Here is a 25,344-nt window from a genome sequence, read left to right on the forward strand (position 1 = left end):
CTTACATGGTTCTTGTTCTAGAAAGGTCCCAATCTTCTGCGCAGGCGCTGGGGGAGGGGGGTGGTTGCAAGGGGTCTCTCAGGTGGTTGCAAGCCCCTTCCTCAGATCAACTCTGTGTGATCTCTGGCCATAGATGGTAAGGTCCAGCAGAACCCGGAACTGCGCATCCTCTGACACGCTCTCCACGTCCCGCACGTCCCACTCCCGCTCTTGCTCTCCCCCACCCTGTGCTCGCCGACCTGCGTCGCCATGCAAATAGCGCCTCACCTTGCCACAATGTTTGAGACGTTAACTTCCTAACAAAGATGATGGATACTCTGGCATATACAAAAATTTATGAGTTACCCATTGCTTTCCTAATTTGAATTTCAAAGGTTGTAAAAACCGATGATTTTCCTTCCACCCTGTCACCCCAACAACACTTATAGTTCTATGACTAAACCCCCCTTTGCATATATTTAATAACTAATATGTTGCCCCTGTATCAACTAAAAATTCTACTTCATCATTCCCCAGCTTTAATGTAACCAGGGGTTCAGCTGGGGTTGACTCCCCCGGTCTCCTTCAGTCCTCATCATTTAGAGTCATAACGTAAAGAAAAAAGCAACATAGGACACTTGATCCCATTTACCCTCCCGCCTACAAAACAACATTAAATCCAAGATGGCATTATACCTCAATGTACCATTCTTTGGCCATTTTTCCCCACTATCCAAAGTATACAATGGCCACCAATAATTACAATACTCAATCAATTGTTTCTGAGTTAGTGGATCTCCTCCTAGATTTTTCCAATGCCTTAATATACAGCCTAGAGGGGATGTTCTCGGGATCCTCCCTTCCAGCAATTGCTGACTTCCCATTATAAAATAATACAACACAAAACCATAAAAACTATATCTGAACGCACAGCAAATCCGTAGTTCTAATATCCAAACCAAAATTCAAAGACCAATCAAGACAATTAGCTAGCTGGGGACTCCAACCCCATTTACTTTAAGTGGGACTCGAACCCACAACCTTATAGGGGACTCTAACCCCAATCCTTTAGCCAGAGCTCCACAGGCTTTCGCCTAGCAGAGATTAGCTTCCTCACCTTAGGTACCTTTTACAGCCCAACCCTGCGTAGCTTTCGCTGCACCTTACCAGCAGACAACCACCCCTTGTTACCAGTATACCCAGAAAGAATGCCTTATTACCTTGTTCCAGGGGATTTTGCTCAGAATTCTTCGGTCCGGGGATCAGAGGTTCTCCTCGAGAATCCCTCGGTGCCAGCTGGAGGTCTTGTTATCCCTCGGATCCATCGAAATTCAAGAGCAGCGTCCCATTTGGGTCACCAAAACTGTCACCGAAATCGGGAATCAAACTCCTTAACAGCAATGTAGCATTAAGAAGCAGGCATTCTTTATTACGGCACCGGATGCACAGGGGATTGCTCCACCAAACGTGCATACTGTAGGTTACATCAACCAAAACTTATACTGTTCAACTATACAGATATGGATCAAATTTCCCAGAATGATTATACATATTCATTCTATTTCATAGAACTAATTATCATACTTACATGGTCATTACGCATACGTCCTTGAACTCCGAGGGGCTTCCGTGGGGGTCTCGTCCTTGGTGGTCGTACAGGTGTGTCCTTTAATTGACCCCTTTCTTATGGGCATGCATAATATTACCTTGCTTATGTAACTTGCTTCCCTTCTTCATGGTGCATGGTCCCGAACAATGATTGGCACCCTTACTCCTATTCTAACACAAACTAATTATTCTAACTACTCGTTGACTCGTTGTCAACGTGGGCTGGGGCTGTACTGGGACCATAGCAGCATGTCCGTACTATTCCTTGTCCTATTGTCTTTGGGCATAGCAGCACATCCATAGCCATAGATGTATAAACACAACATTAAAGTATTGTCTATCCCGCTCCTATCTCCATGTTGGTTCTATTACCTTAGTTACAAAAGACCACACAACAAACTGATCACTTTGGTTACATTTGGTTACAGAGCCTCTGTGAAGAGCTGAAAAGATGGAAGCAGACACTACAGCAACTTCGCTGTCCCCCCAGTGAATCCGTATCAAGGTCTCCGAAGTGAGTCTGGCCAACTCAACAGCGAGTCCTAGAAAAGGTCTGTAGGTTCTGGCAGGGAGACCCAGGTTCCTGTGGGCTGGCACCGCAGATCCTGGCACCTTTGCCAGTGGATTCTTCGGGATGACCCTCAGTCAAAATGGTCACTGGGAACTCAGAAAAAATTGCCCCAATTATTAACAGACGCAGGAGCATCCATGAACATTCTTGACATGTCTATGGTAAACTCAAGCAGAAAAACTCAAGTGCAGGTCACTTTAAGTAGTTAGGGTGGAGTCCACCAGCATGCCCCAGTTTGGGAAAACATCCCCTTACAACTAGGGAAATTAAAGGGAGTAATGCATAACACAGTTAGCAAGAGCCCAGAAGGAAGAATTTTAGGTGTACCATTTCTAAAGGAAAATTGTCCTACAGTGGATTTGGCAAAAAGAAATTTATGGTAGTTTGAGAGAGGACCCTCAGTCATTTCTGCTGTGCATAGCTGGGCTGCACTCAAGGTACCAGACCCATTGCTACCAAGACTGATGATGCTTGGGCAAGAAATCCATGAAAGCTTGGGCACAGAATGAGACCGAGTGTGGTAGAATTGAAGCAGATATGACGATCTTGTAAATGAAGGTGTTCTCATAGAGATGCTGTCTATCCATAATGCTCCCCTGTGGCCTGTGAGCAAAGCAGATCAGACTTGGAGGCTTACAGTGGACTAGAGAGCTTTGAATGCCTCTGCAACCCCAGAAGCACTTGTGATTGTCACATACAAGGAAGTTGTGACAGCAGTTGCACCAGGATCATGTTGATACAGTGTGACAGATGTGTTCAACGCGTCTTTTCTGTACTGTTGAATCAAGCTTGCTGGTACAAATTTGCCTTTTCCTTTTCAGGAACTCACTTTGCCATCACTTGCACCCCCAAAGTTAGCACTCTTCCCCCAGTATTTCTCACATGCATGTATCACGTATGCCAGAAAAATTGTGACGAGAGTCCAGAAAGCACGTGATCATACGTGGATGACATTTTAATCCACTCACCCGCCAAGGAGAGAAAAACAAGACTTCATGGAAGAAGTATTGCCTTTCCTAATCGAAAAAAAAGACTTAAACCCAGTAGGTAAAAGGCTCAGTTAGTTCAAAACTAAGTCAAATACTTAGGGATGTTGTTAAAAAGAAGTGAGGAACATGTAAAGAATTAAGTTCAAAGGGTTAACCAAGAAGTAACAAAAGAAAACCCAAGAATATCCTGGTAAAGCCGGATCTTCCAGCATGCGATCTTTAACAATGGAGAAAATTAAGCCTTAAAAGGAAGAATGACCCTGAATTCATGACCTGAAAAGCATGGTTTTGGGGTCTACAACCAGACCACCAGCAATGACCAGAGGACCCCCATGTGAAAAACTGAGCATGCGTTATGCTAAATCATCATTATGTAAGCTACTAATTAACATAGTCCCGCCTAGTAGTTTGAAAACCTATGCATATGGAAAGATATACTGTATAAATGGACCTACATCTGTGTAAATTGGTATGCACACTAGGTGGAAGGATCCCCCGTGCATCCAGCGCTGCAATAAAGAGAATGCCTGCTTCTTAATGCTACATTGGTGTTAACAGGTTTAGTGCCGATTTCAGTGACAATGTCCTTGGATAAAAATGGGCCAATCTCTGTATGTTCAGATTGGAAACACTGTAAAATTCCAGCCCCAACCAATGCTCACTCATTATGGTAATTTTTAGGCTTAATTAATTTTCCACAAGACTTCACCAAATCCTTTGCAAAAAACCACAAGCATCTATATTGGATACTCAAGAAAAAATCTAAATGGATGTGGGGAAAGGAACAGAGTGAAGCATGCATAACTTAAAAGATTTACATAGGGCCACTGCATTAGCCCACTCAGGCCTTTCTCCTCCCTTTCACTTTCAGTTAGCTTGTTCCCCTGAAAGCATGGGAGCCACCCTTTCTCAAATTCAAACAGGGAAACCAAAGGTTATTGCATATGCATCCAGACTTTTGGATGTAAGTCAACAGAAGTTCAGCCCCTGTGAAAGGGTTTGCCTTGCCCTGCTACAGAGCTTGAAGCATTGGGATTATATAATTGGAAGGTCCAAAGGGATTACACAAACTGCACACTCTTCTCTAAAATAATTTCAGGTAAAATCAAGGACAGTCAGGTTAGCAACCCCAGAACTGCACAGTGGACTCCAGCTTTAGTAAATCATGGTGTCAGTTTCAAAACTGCACCCCAAGAGCCTGCAGCCCTAAATGGGTTGCTGGTGGAGGGAGAAGTACACACTTTTCCCTTCCCCAAGGTAGAGAGTCTCTTGGCCTGCAAAATGCAGTGAATCACAAGAGGAAGCTGTAAAAAAGGGTTTTACCATCTGCTACACAGATGGGTCCCCCTTTTATGACAAAGGTATTACCAAAACAGGATACAAAGCAGTTATGTTCTAGATGGTAGAGTACTGTCTGGTCCAGCATGTCCTCAGTCTGCATAAACTTCAGAGCTGCAGGCAGTGTTGGAGGTTTTGAGATTCGAATCGCCAAATGTGGTTTATATGGACTCAGACTGGACCACGTCTGGCAAGTCTGGCCTCCTGTTTGGTCAGCAAGAAATCTAGAGTATTCAGATGGTAAACCAGTAGCACACAATGCTAAATGGCAACAAATACCTAATCTAACCTAGACCACAAAAGGATCACACACACTCCTGCCCATAGTGAACAGCAAACGGCAGCAGCATACTGTAATAACCAATACGGCTGATAATATGGTCAAGCAAGCTGTATACAAGTCTGAGCCCAGCACAGAGCACAATCCTGACTCCATCCCTGTTGCAGTTGTCATAACTCACACTCAGGGCAGAACTGGAAGAGTCATATTAGATTTAAGTACCTTCCAGGAAGGAGATGCAGAGATTAGAGCATTGACTGAAGCAGGAAAAGACCATCAGGTCAATTCACCACAGTATGGGAAAGTAATAGGTACTGGGCTGCAGATGCAGAAGATAGTAAGCATTGGATTCTGTCTCAGAATACACAATATCTAATCCAATTCATACATTAGCAAGGCCATAGAGCTAAGGCAAACACTCTGAGCAAAGTAAAGGACACTGGCTGGTGGCCTAATAGTAAGAAGGATGTAGACCACTGGTGTGAGAATCGCCTTTCTTTGTGCACAACCAATGCAGATTATGCTGGAGTAAATGCCCCAATCCAGCACCAATGTGTAGTCTAACAGTGTAGTCTAACAGGAGCTGGTGGAAGGCCAGGGCTTACGTAAAGCTGATAAGGGGGATTCAGGCTGGAAAGCAGAATGTCTAAACAAGAATTACTGTCCTTGGGAGTAAAGCACATCCTGGAGAAATACATAAGCTATTTAAGATGTTTTGGAAACCATCTGAAACAACTAGTACAAGTGTGATAAGAAGCACCCTCACGTGAACTATCCTCATTATACTACTAAAAGTCACACCCCTCAAGCTAGAGACCCCGGCCCAAGCAGAGACCCCTCACCTCTGAGTGTGCCCAGAATATTAAAGTAGCACTGTAGCTTTAAGTTGAAATAAGAGAAATATAGACCAATAGAAAACTGCTTTGTGTAATTACTTATGCATATGCATAACTAGACTGTATAAATACTGCACCTGTATGACCGAACTGTGTGCTAGCTTTGTGGAGCTGCCACCTAGCACCCATCTCTGTGCAGACATGAAATAAAATACCTCTGCCCTGTGTGTATATTGTGTTTCGCACACTGGGTAAACGACCTCACACTTGTGGGATAACAAATATATTAAATGCCCATGCATATGACTGCAGATTGACTTTGTGGGACATCTGTCAGTGACAGCTCGAAACAACAAATACATCTTGGTAGTATTAGACCCTTTCAGAAAAATCCACACTGCAGCCACCACTGCAAAGCTGTTACTGAAAACCGTTTCATGCTGCGGTATGCCCCATACCACAGATTCTGATCTCGGCACTCACTTTGTCTGACCAGTTACGCATGAGCTGTGCAAAGCCCTAAGAATAAAGCAGAGGTTCCACACTGCTGGGCACCCCACATTTTCACATTTACTGGAACACATAAACCGCACAGTTAAGGAAGCTTTAAGAAAACAGTACAAACCTAATGACAAGAATCAGGATGAGAAACTCTGCATTATTTTCACAGCATTGTGAGGACCTAAAGCAACTCATGGTTATACTCCCTTCCAAGTTATGCCACACTGAGAGAGCAAATGAGAACGCTCAGGTCCTGGTGGTTTGGGGTAGAGTTACCCAGCTCTTGGGAACACAAGGTAGTTACTGATAGTAGATAGAAACATTAGTAGAAGAAACAGCCAAGGCTCACCAAGACATAGTAAGACAACTGGGGAGAGCCCAAGTAGATATGGACAAAAGGTTAGGATGTGATAGCAAACCAGTTACATGGTGTGCACACCAGCCAGTAATGTATAGGAAACTCCCCGTGAAGAAGCATTCTCTGACACATCTGTAGGATAGACCAGCCTACATTATGGATAAGGTTAGTCCTGCTATTTATCAGGATGAAATTTCACAGGGCAAACATGGCAGGCCATGGAGAAAATACTTCCATGCTTCTCAACTGAAGGAATAGAAAGCTGAACCTTCAGCCACCACACATAGGTGAATTCCCAGAGTGGACTTGAGTAACACTAGTTTCATGGTGTGGAAACAGGTGCTTGAACATAAATAGCTCCGAACACTTTCGTTATAACTTTATCCTTTACCTGGGAGTGACGGTGGGGAGGGGGCTGGCAATAACATCCTTCTCTAGTTCTGTTCTTCACAGGAAAAATGCAGTCATATCTACACATCTGGTTGATATAAGCAATCAGAGCAACAACAGTCAAGACCATTCAATCCACTGATAAGCAACTGAGACCTGTGCCTCTAACAGTTTGGAGCTGCTGAATGAAGCAGTATTGTGTTGGACTGTCATATGCAATGGTTCAACGGTCACATAAAGAGTGAAACATATCAACGCTCCTATATTTTCCATACACTGAGATGGACTGAAAGCATCCAGCACTCCTCTGGAGATTTGCTATGCTTTTGTTAAAGTACACATCCTTTAGCAGGTGATCAAAAGGGAATTACTGTGGCTTGTAAACCACTGCAGAATCACGCATGGAAAAACCCAGATGCCAGCATCACCCATGATGTTTATAACAGAGACTTGTGAGGTGGTGCTGTCAGCTATTGCCTAGGCTCCAAGTTCTCCTTTTAATCTTGCTATTTTAACAGGGCCTCGAGTCTTAAAAGAGCCAAACAACAAACTGCGCCTTGGTTTGGTCAACCCCACCAGTCTTAAGACCACGAAAGTCATTGCAGAATGAACTCCCTACAATTCAACAATTAAAGGTAGAGATTTGAATAAGAAAGGTCCTGCACTGGCAGAGATTTGATAAGAAAGGTCCTGGACTAGCTCATCCCACTGGGTGGAACCACATCCAGTAAAGCTATGTCAGTTATCCACTTCAAAAACTTTGAGAAAGTGTCATTTAATGTTAGTGAGGGTCCGGAAGGGAATTATACATTGGTTTGGGGAAGAAAGAATCAAACGATGCAGTGGTTTATCCTTACATCATTAAAGAAATGTCCCTCTATGACTTAAAATATCCCAGTGTTGGTCCCCATGTACTTAAAACTAGATGAACCCACTAAAATCCTCAGAAACTCAAAAACTTCTCTTAAAGAAGTCCAGGTGCAATTAGATGGCTTTAACATCTCCTTAACCATACCCCAGTGTGCCTCCTACTTGAAAATAAGCTGGCAGGGATGGATGAGATGGACCAAACCAGACCATTCAGAAACACCCAAATCCAAGTTTAAAAGAGGTTGCAAGGTCTAGATAGGTCCTAATGGAGCAGGTTTGTCTCCTATTAATGCTGCAGAATTAAGTCATTGCTAATAAGCTTTCTTATGCTACCAAGTAGAAAAACTGGATGCATCCCATGCCAATTCTTTCAGCCAAACTGGCACCACACAGCAAGACATCAGTAAAAATCTTCCAACATGGGAAAATATTATAGAAAATTATTAATAGCTCATGCTTACAAGTATTCGGTATCTTCAATCAGGGAAAATAACGTATCTATGGCTATAGCATATATGCAAGCTCAGAATGTATTACAGACTGTAATCACTGGCATGATTAGACAAGCTAGAACAGGTAACATTCTTACAGAGGTTAAATCATTGATCAAACCTCCACTAACCATGAATGAGATTTCTATCATTGAATCCAGCAAATTGGTAAGTGCTACTTATCATCCAGACATAAATCAACTATGATTATTCATAATCCTAATTTCAGATGCTGACAGATGTATTGAATGTCTATCCTGTGATCCACTTGGGTTTGCAAGCAAAGTAGGGTTTAGCAACGTATCCCAGGGAGATGAACCACTATGATATCAAGAAAGAAATAGCTTTAAAACTGTGAATGTTGAAGTTTATCACAAACACAACTCTTGGTTTTGTTTGTGAAGATCAAAGGTTACAGTTATAATCCTTGTTTGTCGCCACACCCCACTGATTCTTCCTCCTGTACATTTGATTTAGTCAAGGAGAGTAACTCCTCTACAGTTTACGTTGGTACAGGTCGTTTGTGTGTCAGAACTGCTTGTACTTACGTTCTTACTTCTCTGGACAAGCTCAAGAAGTGGACCCATGTGAACTTCATGAGGTTCAACAAGGCCAAGTGCAAGGTCCTGCACCTGGGTTGGGGCAACCCCTGGTATCAATACAGGCTGGGGGATGAAGGGATTGAGAGCAGCCCTGCAAAGAAGGACTTGGAGGTACTGGTGGATGAAAAACTGGACATAAGCAGGCAATGTGTGCTCGCAGCCCAGAAAGCCAACCATATCCTGGGCTGCATAAAAAGAAGTGTGGCCAGCAGGTCAAGGGAGGTGATTCTGCCCCTCTACTCTGCTCTGGTGGGGCCCCACCTGGAGTACTGCATCCAGCTCTGGAGCCCTCAGGACAGGAAAGACATGGACCTGTTGGAGCAGGTCCAGAGGAGGGCCACAAAAATGATCAGAGGGATGGAACACCTCTCCTATGAGGAAAGGCTGAGAGAGTTGGGGTTGTTCAGCCTGGAGAAGCGAAGGCTCTGGGGAGATCTTATTGTGGCCTTTCAATACTTAAAGGGGGCTTATAAGAAAGATGGGGACAGACTTTTTAGTAGGGCCTGTTGTGATAGGACAAGGGGTAATGGTTTTAAACTAAAAGAGCGTAGATTCAGACTAGATATAAGGAAGAAATTTTTTACGATGAGGGTGGTGAAACACTGGAATAGGTTGCCTGAAGAGGCAGTAGATGCCCCACCCCTGGAAACATTCAAGGTCAGGTTGGACGGGGCTCTGAGCAACCTGATCTAGTTGAAGATGTCCCTGCTTGTTACAGTGGGGTTGGACTAGATGACCTTTAAGGGTCCCTTCCAACTGAAACTATTCCATGATTCTACGATTCTTTTAACTTTAGGAAAATTCAACCAATGGTTGCTTATCTCAACAGCTGTCTTGTAATATTTCAGTGATATACACATGTGATTGATTACTGATTTTATAACCCTGCTTGGACCGTATAGCATTATTAAGCTGAACCCTCAACTTTACCAATCTTCATCCCCTATTTCATTAGATTTAGGTCTCACCTTACTAGAAACCTTACTCACTCACCCCAGCTTACAACAACAGATCAGTTAAAGCAAGTGAGAGAAACAGATTTCTTCAAAGTCTTCCATTAACAACGAACAAATTTCTAGCATCACTGCTGAGGTAGGCAGGGCAGGTAATCATGAGTAGTGGGAGACTGCTCAGTTGGTCACCATCAGCTAACCAGATGTTCTCAACTGTGCTTCATCCCATAATAAAAATTTTAATATTTCAAATACTCACAGTTCTTGTGATAGTATGGCTGGCTTGTTGGAAGAAATGAAAACTTGTACAGCTTGAGACACTGACTTCTTCTCACTCACACTTCTGCTGGCAAAATTCCCCAAAAGGTTCTCAACCAGCACAGAGCAGGGAGTGTAACGCGGAGCTCCAAGCTTGTGCTCAGGCAATCCACTGCCTCACACAGTTTGGCTGAAGCAGAAGGTCAGATCCAAAGCTGCAAGGGTTAAACAGTTAGGTTTGCCCTGCCATGCCTAAGGGTGAGTCAGGCAGGAGCTGTTAGCAATTCCAAAGAAAGAACAAATGGGCTTGATGGGCAGCCAATCTCAAATGCTTCTCCATCAAGTGGACACTCTTCCATGCCAGCTCAGGGATCACCACATCCGTGATGGGCATGGGATGGGAATGCATCCTCATGCATTTCTCCATCCAGGCATGAAAATGCAGTCTCCTGCTGTGGACAACTCCCAGTACGCACAGAGAACTAGCAAGAGTGGTTAGCTGTTAAAAAGAGTTGTTAGCACTTGATGATCCTGCTTGGGAGAGTTTTCCAGGGTAATGGCTCTCTAGAACCTCCCTTTTGTTCCCTAGAGAAGACGACATCCATGACTCCACTAACTCTGCCCAGGATTAACAGCAATCTTTTATTCTCTGCCAGTACTGCAGCAAACAGAGCTTTTAAGGGCCCCTTTTTGTTAATATATGTAAATCTTAAAAGACCCCATAAGAATCAATGCAATTTTTTCAAATAACTACGAGGTCTGCATACAACAAGAGAGAGAGGGAAGTAGAAGAAAGGAAGGAAAGTGACAAGGTCCAAACCAGACAGCAGGGCTTTTGACCCCACTCACTACAAAACTATAAAGACAGGTACAATTCTCCTCACTTTACTCCTATGAGAAAGCAAAGCTCTCTTTTTCACGCTTTCTCTCTTTCCCTCTCTTTTCCTAATTCTTTCAGAAGCTTCTCTCTTTAGTTAGTCATCCTTGTAAGTGTATTTAAATTGTAAACAGATCATGTCCCAGAGTTTGGGGGACACCTTTGTCAGAGGAATACAGGGGATACAGTCCTTCTTTGATGAAAGTGAGAGTTGTGAAATTAACAATGGGCTGACTAAAGATACGGTTCTTTGTTCTCCTGTTTTGCCAGCAACAATTTTAAGCAAAATATGTATGCTTGTACATTCATGTTCCTGTATTTTATTTTGTGTCAAAGACTCTGAATTTGTGAATGACGTGATCCATGAGTGTGAATCTGGAATTTGGATCTTACCCTTTGTATTTGCTACTGTTGAACTAAGAAATCCCAAATGTGTACCCATCCTTTGAACCGAATTATCCTTTCCCCAAATCAATTTCATTTCTTGGACTCCGAGTGTACATGTGGCCCTTAGCTACATGCAAATGCCCTACACATAACAATACTTTACGGCTCCCTTAATGAATGGAATTTTGTCGTATGATGTTGTAACAGAAAAAGGTCATACCATGTCACAACACATTTGCCCAGCTCTACTTTGAAAAAAGTGCCCGTTTGATTTGTTAAGGCAGACCGGGTCCCAGCTGCTCAGTTGTTTTCATTGTTAAACAAATTACTTGTCAGAGAACATAATCTTACTTACTGCTGTTTCCCAGTTTGTTGTCAGTCTGAAGCTATGAATGGTTCTTGGAAGTCTATGCTTGAATGATGTACCAAAGTGATGGACTAGGATTTGATGACACTGTATCATATTGTCATCAGAACATCTACAGATGATTTTACTTTATTCTTTCCTATGACTAAGGGCTTACACACAGTTTCATCTGAAAATTTCTGGTATGGCTTACTGAATTTCTTCCTCGTGTCCAACTCTATCTATATAGTGCACATTTCATTAATTAGAAAATTCTGTGACAGTTAAGAAGCTTGCTGATTCTCTTCCAGATGTCCTGGGATTTAACAGTCATGGTTCAGTAGATGGCACTTAACTGTGGTCTGGCAATTGCTCAGCAACAGTCTTGACTACTTGCAAGCTTTCCGTCAACTGCCCTCTCAGGTATTGTTCATCAGCCTACTGGATGCCAAAAGCTGGGAGCACCCAAAAGCTGGGAGCACCCAGGACAGCCCATCAAGACTGTGTAAAGAACTTGTAACCAGTGCTTTTGTTCAGCTGGGATTTTTCAAGTGTTCCCCCACCCCCTTTTTGTTTCTGTTGCATTGATGACAAGGGCATGTGTTTAAAGGAATCCTCTAAGTTTTGAAGGAACTGCTCCTTTTCCATCCCAATAACGTTGCCTCTCTTGCAACAAGAAGACAATTCAGTGCAAAATGCAGTCTTTTGCTTTCCTTTGAGATCACGCTATACTCGGCACACCCGAGAGCCTCTATTACTTACAAACGCTCTGCCTAGCCACATGAAACGCTACTGAGCCTTCAGGTACCTGCACACTCTTGGGCTTCTCTGTACAAAGACGACCACCAACACTTCCCCAGATCACCTGAACATTGTTTGAGGGTTGGAAGATGACCAGAGACACCGCAGAAACCCGCTGGAAAACGCTGGGCACCCTGAAACCCGTGAGGCTGCCAGCCATGGCCCTGCGCCCCGGGTAGGCCGCGGCCCCACGGCCTGCCTGGGGAGGAGCCGCCGCTAGTGAGCGGCACCTCCGCCACGGACCGCTGCGGCCCGCCCGTGAGGCGGCGCTGGGTGCGCTGCGGAGAGCGGACGGGGCGGGGCGAGGGCCGCCCGCCGCCCCAGGGCCGGGCAGGCCGTGTTTTGAGGCGGCCCGGCAGTCGGCCGCCCGCCGAGGGGCTCCGGCAGCGACGCGGCACCGCCATTCCGGTGGGTAGCGGGCAGGGCGAAGCGGCGGCAGAAGAGCGGCGGGCGGTGGCTGCGGCCGCGCAGGCGCGCTGGGATCGGCGACGGCGGGTGGGGCGGGGCGGGAGAGCGCTTCCTCCGCTCCTGGCGCAGTTTGGGAGCCGCAGTACGCCTGCGCGCCGCGGGGTGGGGAAGGGGGGCAGGGCGGGGGAGGAGGGCGGGGCTCGGCCCTGTGTTTTGAACGGCTCGATGCGGGAGGCTCACTATTTGGCAGGAAGGTGAGGAGGCCTCTATCCTGGCGGCGGAGCTCGCGTAGGGAGAGGGGGATCCAAATGTGGCAGAGGCGAGCAGGAGGCAGCGGCGGCGGCGGCGGAGGGGGGCAAACGAGACAAGGGGAGCGGCCGTCCCCGCTGCCGCCGCCGAGGAGCTGAGCGGCCTGGCGAGGCAGGGGGCTGCGGCAGCGGCTGCAGCGCTGGCACCCCCGGGCCGCCCGCCTGGCACCCCCGGGCGCCCGTCCCGCCGGCAGGTGAGCGAGCGGGGAAGGCGGGGGAGGGGAGGGGGGGGGGGGAGCGCAGCCCGTCGCGCCGCCCTTGGCCTGGCCCGGCCCAGTACCGGGCAGAGCCGGAGGGAGTCGCTGTGGGGGGAGCTGGAGCCGGAGCCGCCGCTCCCAGCCCGCCCAGTCTCGCTTCCCCTCCCCCGGGGCTGACATTATGTATCCACCAGCGGCGTCCCGGCCCCGCGCCCCCACCTCCGCCGTGGTCCGGCGCCCCTCCCGTCTCGCCCCCGCCGCCCGCCTCAGCGGCCCGCCCGGAAGCCGCGGGAGGCGGGCGGCAGCGGGGCCGCGGGGGCCCCGGGCTCATGTTGCCGTCTGTGCCCTCCCTTCCCCCGCAGCGCCCCGGCTGCCTGGCAACCCCCACCCTTCCGGGCTCCGGGGGCCTGCCGCCCTCCCCTGGCACGGGCCCCGCTCGGCGTCCACCCTCCGTCCCCTGCCGGAGGGGAGGGGTCGGGGTCGCTTTCCCCCGCGGAGCTATTGTATGTGGGCTGGGGCCCGGCGAGGGGCTGCCGGCAGATAAGCCTCCCCCTCGATAGCGCACGCCGGGGGAGGCGGAGGCGGGGGGGGAAGCGTGCCCCGGCCCCCCCCCCGCCGCGGGAAAGCGGGGCGAAGGAGGCGTGAGTGCGGTGGCGGCGGGGCCGGGCCGGGCCGCGGCAGCCGGAGGGGGAGCTGCCGCCCCGGGCTGGCAGCGGCTGCGCTGCGGGTAGCGCTGCCGCGGTGTGGGGCACCCCGTGTGTGTGCGTGAGTGTGTGCGAGCGTGTGCGCGCTCCGCTCGGGCTGCGCTGGGATCCTTTGTCTGCTGCTGCCGCTTTCCCCTCCTCCCTCCCTCCCTTCCCTCTCTCTGTGCCTGCCTCTCCTCCCTCCTCGCCTTTCTCTCTCCCTCCCTTCGTTCCCCTCTCTCCCAGATTCCAAGCGCTGCTGCAGCTGCAGGTTTGTAAATACTGGACCAACACACACACAACATGGCTGACGCTCGCCCTGCTCCTCCACCAGGGTCTCCGCCTTCTCCCTCTGTCTCCGCCGCTTAGCCTCTCCTCCGTTTAGGCTTTTGTTTCTTCCCCCTCCCCCCTCATCTCCCATCCAAAAAAAAGAGGAAAAACAATTCACCCTCCTTATTGCGCGCATGGCGGGATTTCAAGGGTAAGGATCCTCGCTTTGGAAGCTTTCTCCTTTCGTTTTGCTGTTTACAACAAAATGAAACCTAAAATCAAAGGGGATTTGGGAACCTGGCAAGGCCTGGGGCGAGGGAGGAAGGGAGGGAAGGAGGGGGGAACTGGGTGAGCCCCGCTGAGAGAGGCTTGATTGGAATGTGCATATCTCTTTCTCTTTTTGGGTGGGGGGAGGCTGATGCATCAGAGTGCTGGCAGAGATGAAATACTGTATTACACTTGCAGAATGATCTAGGGCCTTTTCTTTCATTTCAGGATGTAGTTTGGTATAAGGTATCAACTCAGCACAGTCACATTAAAAAGACCTGAACTAGTTACGTCAGAATAGGCATTGTGCAGGTAAAAACCGTAGCATAGGCTTTTTGGATTTCTTTGCATTCCCTGTGTCTCCTTGTCAGTATCTTGAACAGCTCACAAATCATGGGATACAAAACTGGAATTAACACTTGCCAGGTCTTTGTGTTACTAGTTTTCTGTCACAGATTAATTTGCCCTTGTGATGACAATAGCACAAACTGAAGCATTTCCTTTTTGCTACAAGGAGCGCTCCTGCTTTTCAGATTCCTTTTTTGTAAAAAAGGCATGGCATCATGAACTTAAGTGAGCTCCCAAACTAAAACAAGACAGCATGCTTCTGACCTCTCCTAACACAAGGCAAATGCTCGGCTCAATACCCCCCACCTCAGTTATTCAGAGCACCCCCTTCTGGCTTCGAGGAATATGGCTTATTTTTTTGCTTGCTTGTGACGTAAAACCAAAATAATGTTTGAAGGTAGTTTGAGCATATCTGAAGTGATCTGCTGTGGAACAGATTTATATCTGGGTTGTAACTTAAGGTTGTAACTTGAATGCTGATGTTGCTAAGACATGGTGCTTTATATTGCTTTCTAGACATGTTACTGTAATTCATAGTAAATGTTTCATTTTTCAAAGATTATATTTAAAGACACGGTCTTTATTCAGTCATATACACATGGATGGCCATGGCTTCTTTTAATATCTGAGCACTGCCCTAAAGTAATGAACAGCCTAGCTCTGTCGTCTTTGTCTACTTTGCTTTGGAAGCTTCTAGTGGAGGAGCACTGGCATGGCATAATCATACAGCTTTTACTGAGATAGAAACAAATATGGCACTTCGGTGCTAGAATTAAGTATCATGTATTAATACTGTTTTTGTGCTGCTTTTTCCATCCCCATTAACAAGTGTTGGTTAACCGGTGACGAGAAAATAATTTATAATAATGAGTTCAATGTAAAACTTGAGTGGAGTCGTCCAGGTTACAAGTTCATTTTGGAATGTGTATCTACGTCATGGCTCCTGAGCTAACTGTACTACTTCTAGATGGAAAAGTGTGAGCAAAAGTCTGTAACTTGATATATCGGTAGATTCCTGCAGCAGTCACTTTTTTTTTTCACACATTTAACAACCTGAAGGCAATATTGATAAAGCCACTAGAATAGTTTACCTGTTGTAGCTAATTAGTCATTAATTATGATAGCCACCAAATTTTGAAATTATTGTTCTCTTACTGAAAGTGTGAAATGTACTGAGGTATGCAGCTCCTCCCTCAGAATAGGTCTTTGGATAATTAAGCTGATTCTTAGGCTGAAGAGCAAAATAAACGAAATAAAAATAGGCCACCCGCAATATACCTGTTTAAATAATGGATCACTTTAAAATAGTCATGTTTCTTCACTCTGATAAATTGTAGTGTTGTTGCTAGGACTGAATTTTATTCTGTAAAATTCAGCTCTCCTTCATTAGCTTTGTGAAGTTTCTTGTTTATAGCATCTTTGCTATAACTTGTAGTTGTGTTCTTTTCTACGACACCTAGAAGATTTTTCTTTCTGTCTTGATTGTGTTGATGAGTTGGTCAAAAATCAGTATTGTGGGTCTTGGTATCCCATGAGGAGCTGATCTAGTTGAAGAACTTGCCAAATCTTTGTGTCTTTGGTACCACTAAGTGAAGACATTCCTGTGTTTTTGTCACTGTGGGTAATGCTAGGCTGTGTTTAACCAAATTAAAAACCAGGTAGTAGTAAAATATTTTTTTTTCCGAAACTGTTTATTTTTTCGTATTGGGAAGTGAGACTGGGGAAAAAGAAGACTGTAAGAAATGCAGTCTCTGTGATTAGCTTGCTGGAAGATGTTAGAAATTAATCAATTTCTTTTAACATACTTTTCAGTGAATCTTCGATCAAGTAAATCATGACTTGGTGTAGTTCTAATTATTTATGAAATTACCAATTAAAATATAGAGTCTTAAAGGTAATAAACACTTCTGGTTGATCTTATAGTTCAATACTTCTGGTATATTTTCTCAATCCAAGTAGTATTCTTCCATCAACTTCTCACCCTGTATCTTTCCTTGCTATCTGTTGCCAAGCTGCACTGTTTGACATGTTCAGATCTGTAAACATCTAGCTGATGCAATAGCTGTTCTAAAGTGCTTTTTTAATGTAATGCATAATTTGCTTAATGTTTGACAAATGAAAGATTTTCAGTAAGATTCTCTTTTCTGAAGAAAAGAAACAGACAATTTTTTTAGAATGAAGCCTGTTGCTGTAAACTTTTCGTGTTTTCATTTTGGTTTTCCTTGCCTCCTTTCCTTTCTTTCCCCAGGTATTAGAAAGATCAAACTTGACTTCTTGATAGTATGGCATGAGAATATGTTTTTGTAGATGACTAAAACCAATTCAACAAAGTGGTTTAAAAACCATCTTTCGCAAGCTGTTAGCTGAAGCTGAGCCAAGAGAGAATCACTATCATGGAAAGTTACTTCCTGTTGTGTGGTTAGATAGCTTGTTTCTCATACCAGGTGTGAGAGAATTTTCTGGTTTGTTGTTTTTCTCATTTTCCTTCTCTTACTACTCTTCAGAGTTTGGTGGTTTTATGATCGGAAGGTGAATGCTGGTCTTTCTTGACACTGGTTTTCATAATGAGTACTTTCTGTATATCAAGATGTGTCCCACTTCCTATCCAGGTACTACCTAGATGTCAGTGTACCATGTGACTTAAAGGAATGGGGAATGTGACCTTCCTTGTATAAATGTGCAGATGGCTTCCATCCACATCTTTATGACATGGATAAGTGTTGAGTTCCTTGAAACAGTGTAGTTAACTAGTTTGTATTTATCTGTGAACAGTTGATTCTAGTGACAAAGGAGCCTCATCACTGATCCATTTCAAACAGTGGTGAAATAATTTAATTCAAACTTACCGCTTTCATCATGTGGTGGCTGTAGTTACTTTTCTGTTGTAGTGTAAAATGTGAATTTGCCAATGGCATGCAGAATTCAGGAGGTAGATTGATTTGGCTATCAGGTTGTGGAGAATGGCTCTACAAATCCAGGTTACCTTTTTATGTTTCTTTCCTGTAATGTATGTTGTGAAACTGCTGTAAACCTATGCTATATGAGGTCTAGTTTGACTTGCTTACTTGGAAACTTTATTGAAATGGTTCTACAAAATGCTGAAATGTATACAAATTGTTGTCGTTAGCTGTGGTGACTACTAGCCTTAACTATTACCTGATCATATTCTAATCTTTCCAGTTAATTGCAACGTAGTTGAGATGTTGTTGAAATATCTTCTGATGATTTTTTTTTTGAAATCTGCTTGCAGAATAAGAGTATACTGTAAGCACTTACAATTAGGTTTTTATAGTCTTTTTGATACGACTGTAAGCTTATAAACCCCTAAGACCTGATTAGCTCTTGGTTTGTTTTTTTGTTGTTTGCTTGCTTGGTTTGCCTCTTTAAATGTTATTGTTGAATGTTCCAATATGGTATTCAAGGTCTGCACCTAAAAGTACTGGTGAGAGTAGATACTTACTTCAAGAGCAGTTCCATGGATTTCAATGATATAGTAAATACTTAAGTTACACAGAATGGCTGCTGAACTTCAGACCTTTGGTTCCATATGATAGTTTGAACAAAATGGAATTGTGTTATTTTACTCCTTTGTAGTGTTTTCCATTAGTTTTCCAGTTGTTGTCACATTGCTGACTTATGGTCGCCTTACATAGGGAGAACATTTTTATCATGGTGCCCAACTGCTGAGCCCACTTGCTGTCTTTGAAGTCATCTCTTAATTTTCACTTCACCACTTCTGGCCTAGCTGTACACAGGTCATATTCTCTGACTCAGTGTAGCTGGTAGTCCCCTTCTAACAGTGCCAGATACCTCGGCTGAAGGACCCTGGGTTGTATCACTACAGCTGCCTTTCTTGAGTGGTTGGTGGTGTATGGTAACCTAACTATTGTTAATGCTGGTTTCCAGAGTTGTTTGTTGTAGTGTCAGAGTGTTGGGGAGCCTGTCGGGTGAAGTCTAGGACTGCTTTTATCTGAAAGTTTGGAAGTGCTTTAGAATTAAAGTGCTCCAATAAAATGTTCTGCTTTCTTTAAGGTCACTGGTGGATCTTCCATCCTTTTGTTTTCAGAGAGTCTTCATAATGGTTCAGAGGTAGTCTTGAATCCTGAGATCCCAATCTTGGTGAAGTAACTATGTAGCTTTGGGAGTTGCTTATGAAGATGACCGCTCCCTCTGAATGTGTACCTCAGAGGCTTTTTTCTTCCCCTGTCCATTGTGTTGCTTTGTTTTCTCTCCTAGATTCCTGTTAGAGCAGAACAATTATGAATACAGGGAATGTTTGTAAGTGTAATCTGTTTTAAGATTGCTATCCTGACTAGGTTGTAAAGTGTAACATTACCTAGCAATTTAGTGTCCACCACTGATGCTGCTGCTTGGAGTGATACTACTCTACCCAGATGTGGCCAGTCATATGAAAACATTATAAGCGTGCCTTTTTTTCCCTGTACTGTTCTTTGACTTATTCTAAAGTGTAGTAAGCTGTTCTACCTGGTCTATGCTGTCATGCAGAGGTTTATAAAATTCACCTACGTAGACTTTAATTTGACCCTTTTTCAAAGAAAATACTTTTTTCCTCTGAACTTGTCTTAATCCAATTTAACTGTAAAAATGACCTTTGCTAGATAATGATCTCTTACCTTAAGTGGGTAAGAACTGAAAGATTTGTTAGATGTCAGACTTCTGGTCTGGTATTTATTAAAATCAAATAATTATTTCTGTTGCAAAACTCATTTTCCTAATTTAGTATTTATGTTCCCTGCACAGAATTCTTCCCTAGTATGCTGAACAAAGGTAGCTTAAGTCCAGCGTATAATCTTGTGTTTGCTGATGAGATTTTTAAATGTGGAAACTTCAAGCTTTCTGGATTTAATGTAAGAGCTGAGTAGTGTAAGGGAATGCATGTTCTAGAATAGTTCCCTGGTGACATTTCTGTTAAGTTTTCTTGCTAACCTTTTCCAAATGCCTTGACAAACATAACGTCTGCTAAAATTCAGTACAGTACTTAGGCTTCTGGTATGCAAAGGTAAGTATCATATACTGGGAAGTATTGTGTCTGTTCTTCTGCATGTCTGTAACTTATCTCTGGTCTTGAACTGTAACAATCTTTGCAGATTAGACTGTCTTTATTCAATTTTCTAGGAATGATAAAAATAAAAATAATGCTTGGAGGATGTAGGTCATGTAACTTGTATAATTATTCTTGGAAGACAGTTGGCTATGTCTGTATGATTCTGGGCAATTGCTTGCCTGTCCTGTTTTGTAATCACGTGTTTTAGGCAATGATCTGAACACCAAAGTGAAATCAGAATGGGAGCAAATATTTTAGAGATTAATTTACTACTTCCTTGTCAAAACTTTCCAGTTGCAGAGAGCTTTATTACACAGACATGATGACTTTTTTTGTTCATGAATCCCCTTCAGAAGATCTTTGTCTTAATGGTGAAAGGTGACACACAAATTCATTAATGGTTATTCTGCCATCAGTTGAACTGCAGTTTTGTGAGATATGATTGGTCAAAATCCATGCTCTGACAAGAGTGTGTTACAAAATAGCTTAACAGTAAATTCTGCCTTTCATGTGACTTCATTGAAATCTGACTCTTAAGTGCTTTTAGGGTTAAGGAATATGCAGGTGTTTGATATACTTGGAAACCACAGATTGTTGGATACTCATATGGTTGACATCATGTTGGTAGGGGGAGGAAGCATTCACAGTGGCTGTCCTCAGGGTCTTCTCTGTCTGCTGCTGAAAGGAGGAGGAAAAGGCTTCTCTAGGAGTGAATAAGGATAGAAATCTCTCTTAGTCCCTAGACTGCAGGAGTGCACCTCAGGTGAATTACATCTCTCCATCTTCTGCACCTCCATTTTGTCAATAAAAGTGTACTTTATTGTTAGGTGCCAGCCATAAGACAGAGGGGGCAAGCAAACTGTCTTCTGGTTCATGTGTTCTCCTAACTGTTCAAGCTGGGGGGGAGAATCACTCCTACCCTCAGTTACACCTGTGTGTATACGTGTGGCTTGTATGGAGAGAGAGGAGACAAATTTGTTATTTCATATCACTAGGGACATGTGGCCGTATTAATAATGGATGAAAAGTACATTTTTAAATGGTAATATCTTGCTGTGACCTTGGTGGGGAACCAGGGGTGAAGGAAGCATTGCATTACAGATGGTTTTAGGCTAGATGCTTGAAGAATGGAATTTACATGGATTCATTTGAGGTGGGTTTTTCCCTATATGTATAAAATTAATTGAAGGAGAAAAAGGGGGGGGGGGTGAGATGTTGCTGTGAATAAACATCCTAGTTTTCAGTCATACTTAGGCCTCTAACCACATTTTGAGGAGACTTTGTTTGGGCAGGGGTGGTGCAAGGTTAAATATGAAGCAGGGATCAGCGTAAAAGGCAGAGGCGTGGTTGTTCTTGTGTGTGCTCTGTTTATCTGTAGGACAGAATTCTAGAAAGCCTCACCTGCTTTTATGGGGAAGGATATCCTGCCTTCTGAGATCCTGTTTTCATTGGAAGATACCTCACTTTTTCTGGTTTTGAACTTCTATTTATTCCCTTCTCTGCTGCTCAATAGAGCACTCAACCTTTTTTCAAGTACTACAGGACAATTTAGTCCTCCCTGTGAATAAATGTGTGCATTTCCAAAAGGAAAAAGGGATGTGGGTTTTCTGGGGGTGGTGGTTGTTATTACCAGTACCTCGATTGACACAAAATCTCAGGAAATACAATTAAATGTTTATGTTAGTGAATCTAGTTCAGGTCAGATATAAAGCTTTCTGGAGAGAAAATCAGATTACACAGCTAAAAGGAGAAAAGTCTACCTGTTGCTGCTGCTGAAAGCTCTCACTCTGAAGTCCTATCTTGATTAATTTACTTTCTCATTTCATTTCCATTCATGCTGCATGCACAGTGAAGTAATTTCAAAGCAGGGTTTTTGATCAGAGCTTATTATCAAAGTCTAACAAAGGAAAGCACGTTTGTGAGACAAGCAAGGTATGGTAGGGAACAAGTGATTCCAAAGTGGTCCTCATTCTTAAAGTCTCGACTTCTGGCCATCATTTTGTCACCTTTCTGCTATTACAGAGCAAGAGGGATTCAATGTTTTAAGGCAGCTGTTTCTGAGAAAAAATTGTCATATGCTCCAACGCATGCAGGTGTTCTCTTAAAGTACATTTTTTTTTACAGTCCAGTAAATAACTTTTCAGAGTAACTTGAAACAGTTCTTCATCCTCTTAAATACTTCCAAGATCTTCTGATTAGTTTCATGAGAATGCAGAAACCACACCAGTTTCAGAACTCGTACTTTGTGCATTTTTTCTTCCATGTTTTAAAAAGCACCAACAGTATGAGGATTGGTCTGTTCTGATGTCTTCACTGCTTTTAGGGAGTCACTGGTTTTACCAGCTTGATTTTTCTCTCCCTGTTGTCCCACTCCTCCGGTCCTCCTGTCCCTTCCCAGCTTTCACGTATGCGGGATGTGTTGTGTTTTCCACCAAAAATCTGAAAGTTCTGTATGTAAGCAAAGAAAACACCATGTATTGTTACAATGTTGATGGTTCTCATCTTTTATAGAAAAAAGTATGATCAGCAGTTTAATAAGTTACCATTGTCCTTGCTGATGAATCCAGTATTAACTGCAGTATTTAAATTATTAAAATTACACGTCTCTGATATCTTTTCTCTATTACTATACTACTATAAGTAGCAATTTATGTTTTAAAGTACTGTTCTTTCACTGACAGTATGAATTTATCAAAAACAGTGTAGTTAGCTATAGCTAGAGCTCATAATACAATGCTGAATTTTGTTTTCAGTGCCTTGCTGTTACTGCATATTACAACTTTGACATCCATTGCAGCTGTTCACCATGTAAAGCTGATAATCTGTTTAGGTTGAGATTTGTATTAACGTTGTAGATGGTGAGTGAATATTCTGCAGTTGGTCTGGAAAAACGAAGATCACATTGTTGGTTAGTAGTCATGGCAAGAGACTTGCCAGTCTTAACAGAAAATGCTTTCACTTAAGTGATTTATGTTTCCAGTGTGATTCACGTTTCCAGTGTAAACAGTTACTGGAATGCATTTGTATGAGAACTGCTTTAATCTAAGCTAAAATGGCTGAAGGTGAAGAAAATAGGTAAAACAAATTCAGTTCATGACTGGCTGGTCAGCATTTTCAAGATGCAGATTAAAGGCAAGAGGTCATTTTCCCTGAGTCCTCTTTTTGGGTTTTTTTGTGGGTTTTTTTTTTCCCTGATCATTGCAAAGATAGGATGAAAATTACTGCTGATTTAAATTGTCTAATCATGTCTATAAGTTTTTCCTAAAATCAGATCTATAGGGAGAAATTTTTCTATGCTTTGAGTATGGGCTTAGGGTCTTTGTATCTGTGTGATCATGCTTCAGTTTGCAAAAATGTTAGTTTACTCTTTCATTGCAGCAATTCGTAACAAAATTATTTGTCCATTTTCTTGTGACTAGGGGAGGCCTTAATTTACCCAATATCTTTACTCTAATTCTTTGCCCTACTCCCAGCTGATTTAAGAAAGAGAACTACATTTTTATCAGAGTAGAGGCAGTCAGTATTTGTGTCCAACAGAGACCCAAGTTAATACCTCTGATTCGTTAAACACTGTCTGTTATGGATTGTAGTTACTGTGGTGTTGATGGGAGAAGTTTAGGTGTGTGATTCTCAAATCCATGAATAAATTGGCTCATAGTACAGCTTGTCATAGTTTTGGTTGTATACAGAGCTAATGTGGGTAACTGTATCTTCTAACCTGCTCCCTCTAAGTATTTTGTGGCCCTGCTTTTTTTGGTTTTTTAAGTGCTGAATTACTACTTATTTGTGAATATCCTTATTGGTTACTTAGGTTGAGGTTCATAACAACAATTAAATTTTGACTTTCTAGTCAATGCTGTGAACAATAGCTTGTCCTAATAAGAATTTTGAATGCTCATGAATTTTGTCTGCTTCTAAAACTGGTAGGTAGTTGCTGTAGCACAAGTCTTAAGTATTGATATACAATTACTTGTCTTACTTTTCCCCCACACTGTTTTTGGTGTCTTCTGGCCTTCTCCCCCACCTTGGTGGCCTGCACTCTTTATCTTGAAGACAAATAATGATTATGTCATGAGTAAGTTATAAAACAGCTGCAGACATTGGATATAAACCATAAGAATCAATGATTGTTAAAGCATGAACTGTCATCTCTGAATGCAGGAAACAAAGTATGTTCTTTACTGTGGGACTTCATGAATAAAGTTGTAGAAGGCTGCTGCATTAGAGAGAAAAAAATGTTTTAAGTATGTCGGCAAAATATTTGCTCGTGCAAAATTAACAGATGTCACAAATTCTTAAGCTTGGCTTAGGAAAATATTTTAATTATGCATAATTTCAGTTTAGTGTTGCAGTGGTGTCTTGTCAGTGTACTAGGCTCTGAATAATTTGTTACTTATGATCCACAGGCTACTGGTGGGCTAAAAAGCTTGAAAGTGGTCTGTCACATGGCAGATCCTCCCCCTCCTTTAAAATATGATATGAAACTTACATTCCCTCAATGTTGTAAGGTGTGCGTAGCAGTGTTACTAGCCTGGATTGTTGATAATTGGCTGCTGCACACTTAAAATGTCACTTAGAAAGATCAGCCAGCCTCCTAAAGAGATGTGAACCCAAGAGTTAGATTTGCCAAGATTAATGTAACAGACTTAGCGAAGTGCAGTAACTTAACACTCCATTACCTTTTAACAGCAGGGTTAGGTACGTTTGCCCTGGGCTTGCTCTTCCAGAATGTTTGGGTGATCCTTCTGACTTTGGAACAATGTTTCTCAGACTAACACAATAGCAATTAAACCTAGTCTTCAAGCAAAGGCTGATGACCTAAGTGTCCCCTATGAGGAGACATGTAAGCAGAGAACGGAGAAATGTCTTACTTTTTCAAATAGACATTTCCCTCTCTAGTTTCCAGAGACCTGTCTTTGTCACTGTTACCAAACCAAACTGACTGAACTTGCTTACAGATATAATGAATTATTTGGATCACTCCATCTGTAAGAGCATGAGTAAGGACAAAATGCTTGCATTATAACACTTAAGTTCATTTGCATTTATGACAGAGTGGCAGCAATCATATGGCTTGTACAGTAATATGGTGCTGCCATCATACCCTGGGCAGTGGGTTTTTTGTGCATGTTTTTTGGATTCAGGGGAAGAGGAAGATAGCTTCTCCTTATTGATAAGTAGCTAAGTGATTCATATGATTCATATTTGCCATGATGCAAAAGTGTACAACTTAAGGCAATTACATCAGCCTGTGACAACTTGTTACCCTGGTGTCTGTACATGTTCTTGCCCTGTGGTTAAGTGCAAGGTAATTTGCAGTAGACTGAACAATTAGGAGTGAGTTAAAATTTACCTTTGGATAA

The 25,344-nt window shown here is 43.3% G+C and overlaps 1 protein-coding gene across 15 annotated transcripts in view; it reads left to right on the forward strand.

The window, feature by feature from the left end:
- The first annotated feature begins 12,700 nt into the window (after nt 1-12,700).
- SPIN1 (spindlin 1) overlaps nt 12,701-25,344 on the forward strand; it is a 55,532-nt gene continuing 42,888 nt past the window's right edge. For 6 of the 15 annotated variants that reach the window (XM_072859521.1, XM_072859523.1, XM_072859522.1 and 3 more), the window contains exon 1: nt 13,048-13,345. The gene's annotated coding sequence lies outside the window, so the exon portion shown is untranslated. Of the gene's footprint in view, nt 12,844-13,047; nt 13,346-13,991; nt 14,513-25,344 lie in introns of those variants that run through there. The other 9 variants (XM_072859526.1, XM_072859529.1, XM_072859532.1 and 6 more) reach the window with 5 other exon arrangements.

This window comes from Ciconia boyciana, chromosome 4, assembly GCF_034638445.1.
Source record: "Ciconia boyciana chromosome 4, ASM3463844v1, whole genome shotgun sequence".
Classification (NCBI taxonomy): domain Eukaryota; kingdom Metazoa; phylum Chordata; class Aves; order Ciconiiformes; family Ciconiidae; genus Ciconia; species Ciconia boyciana.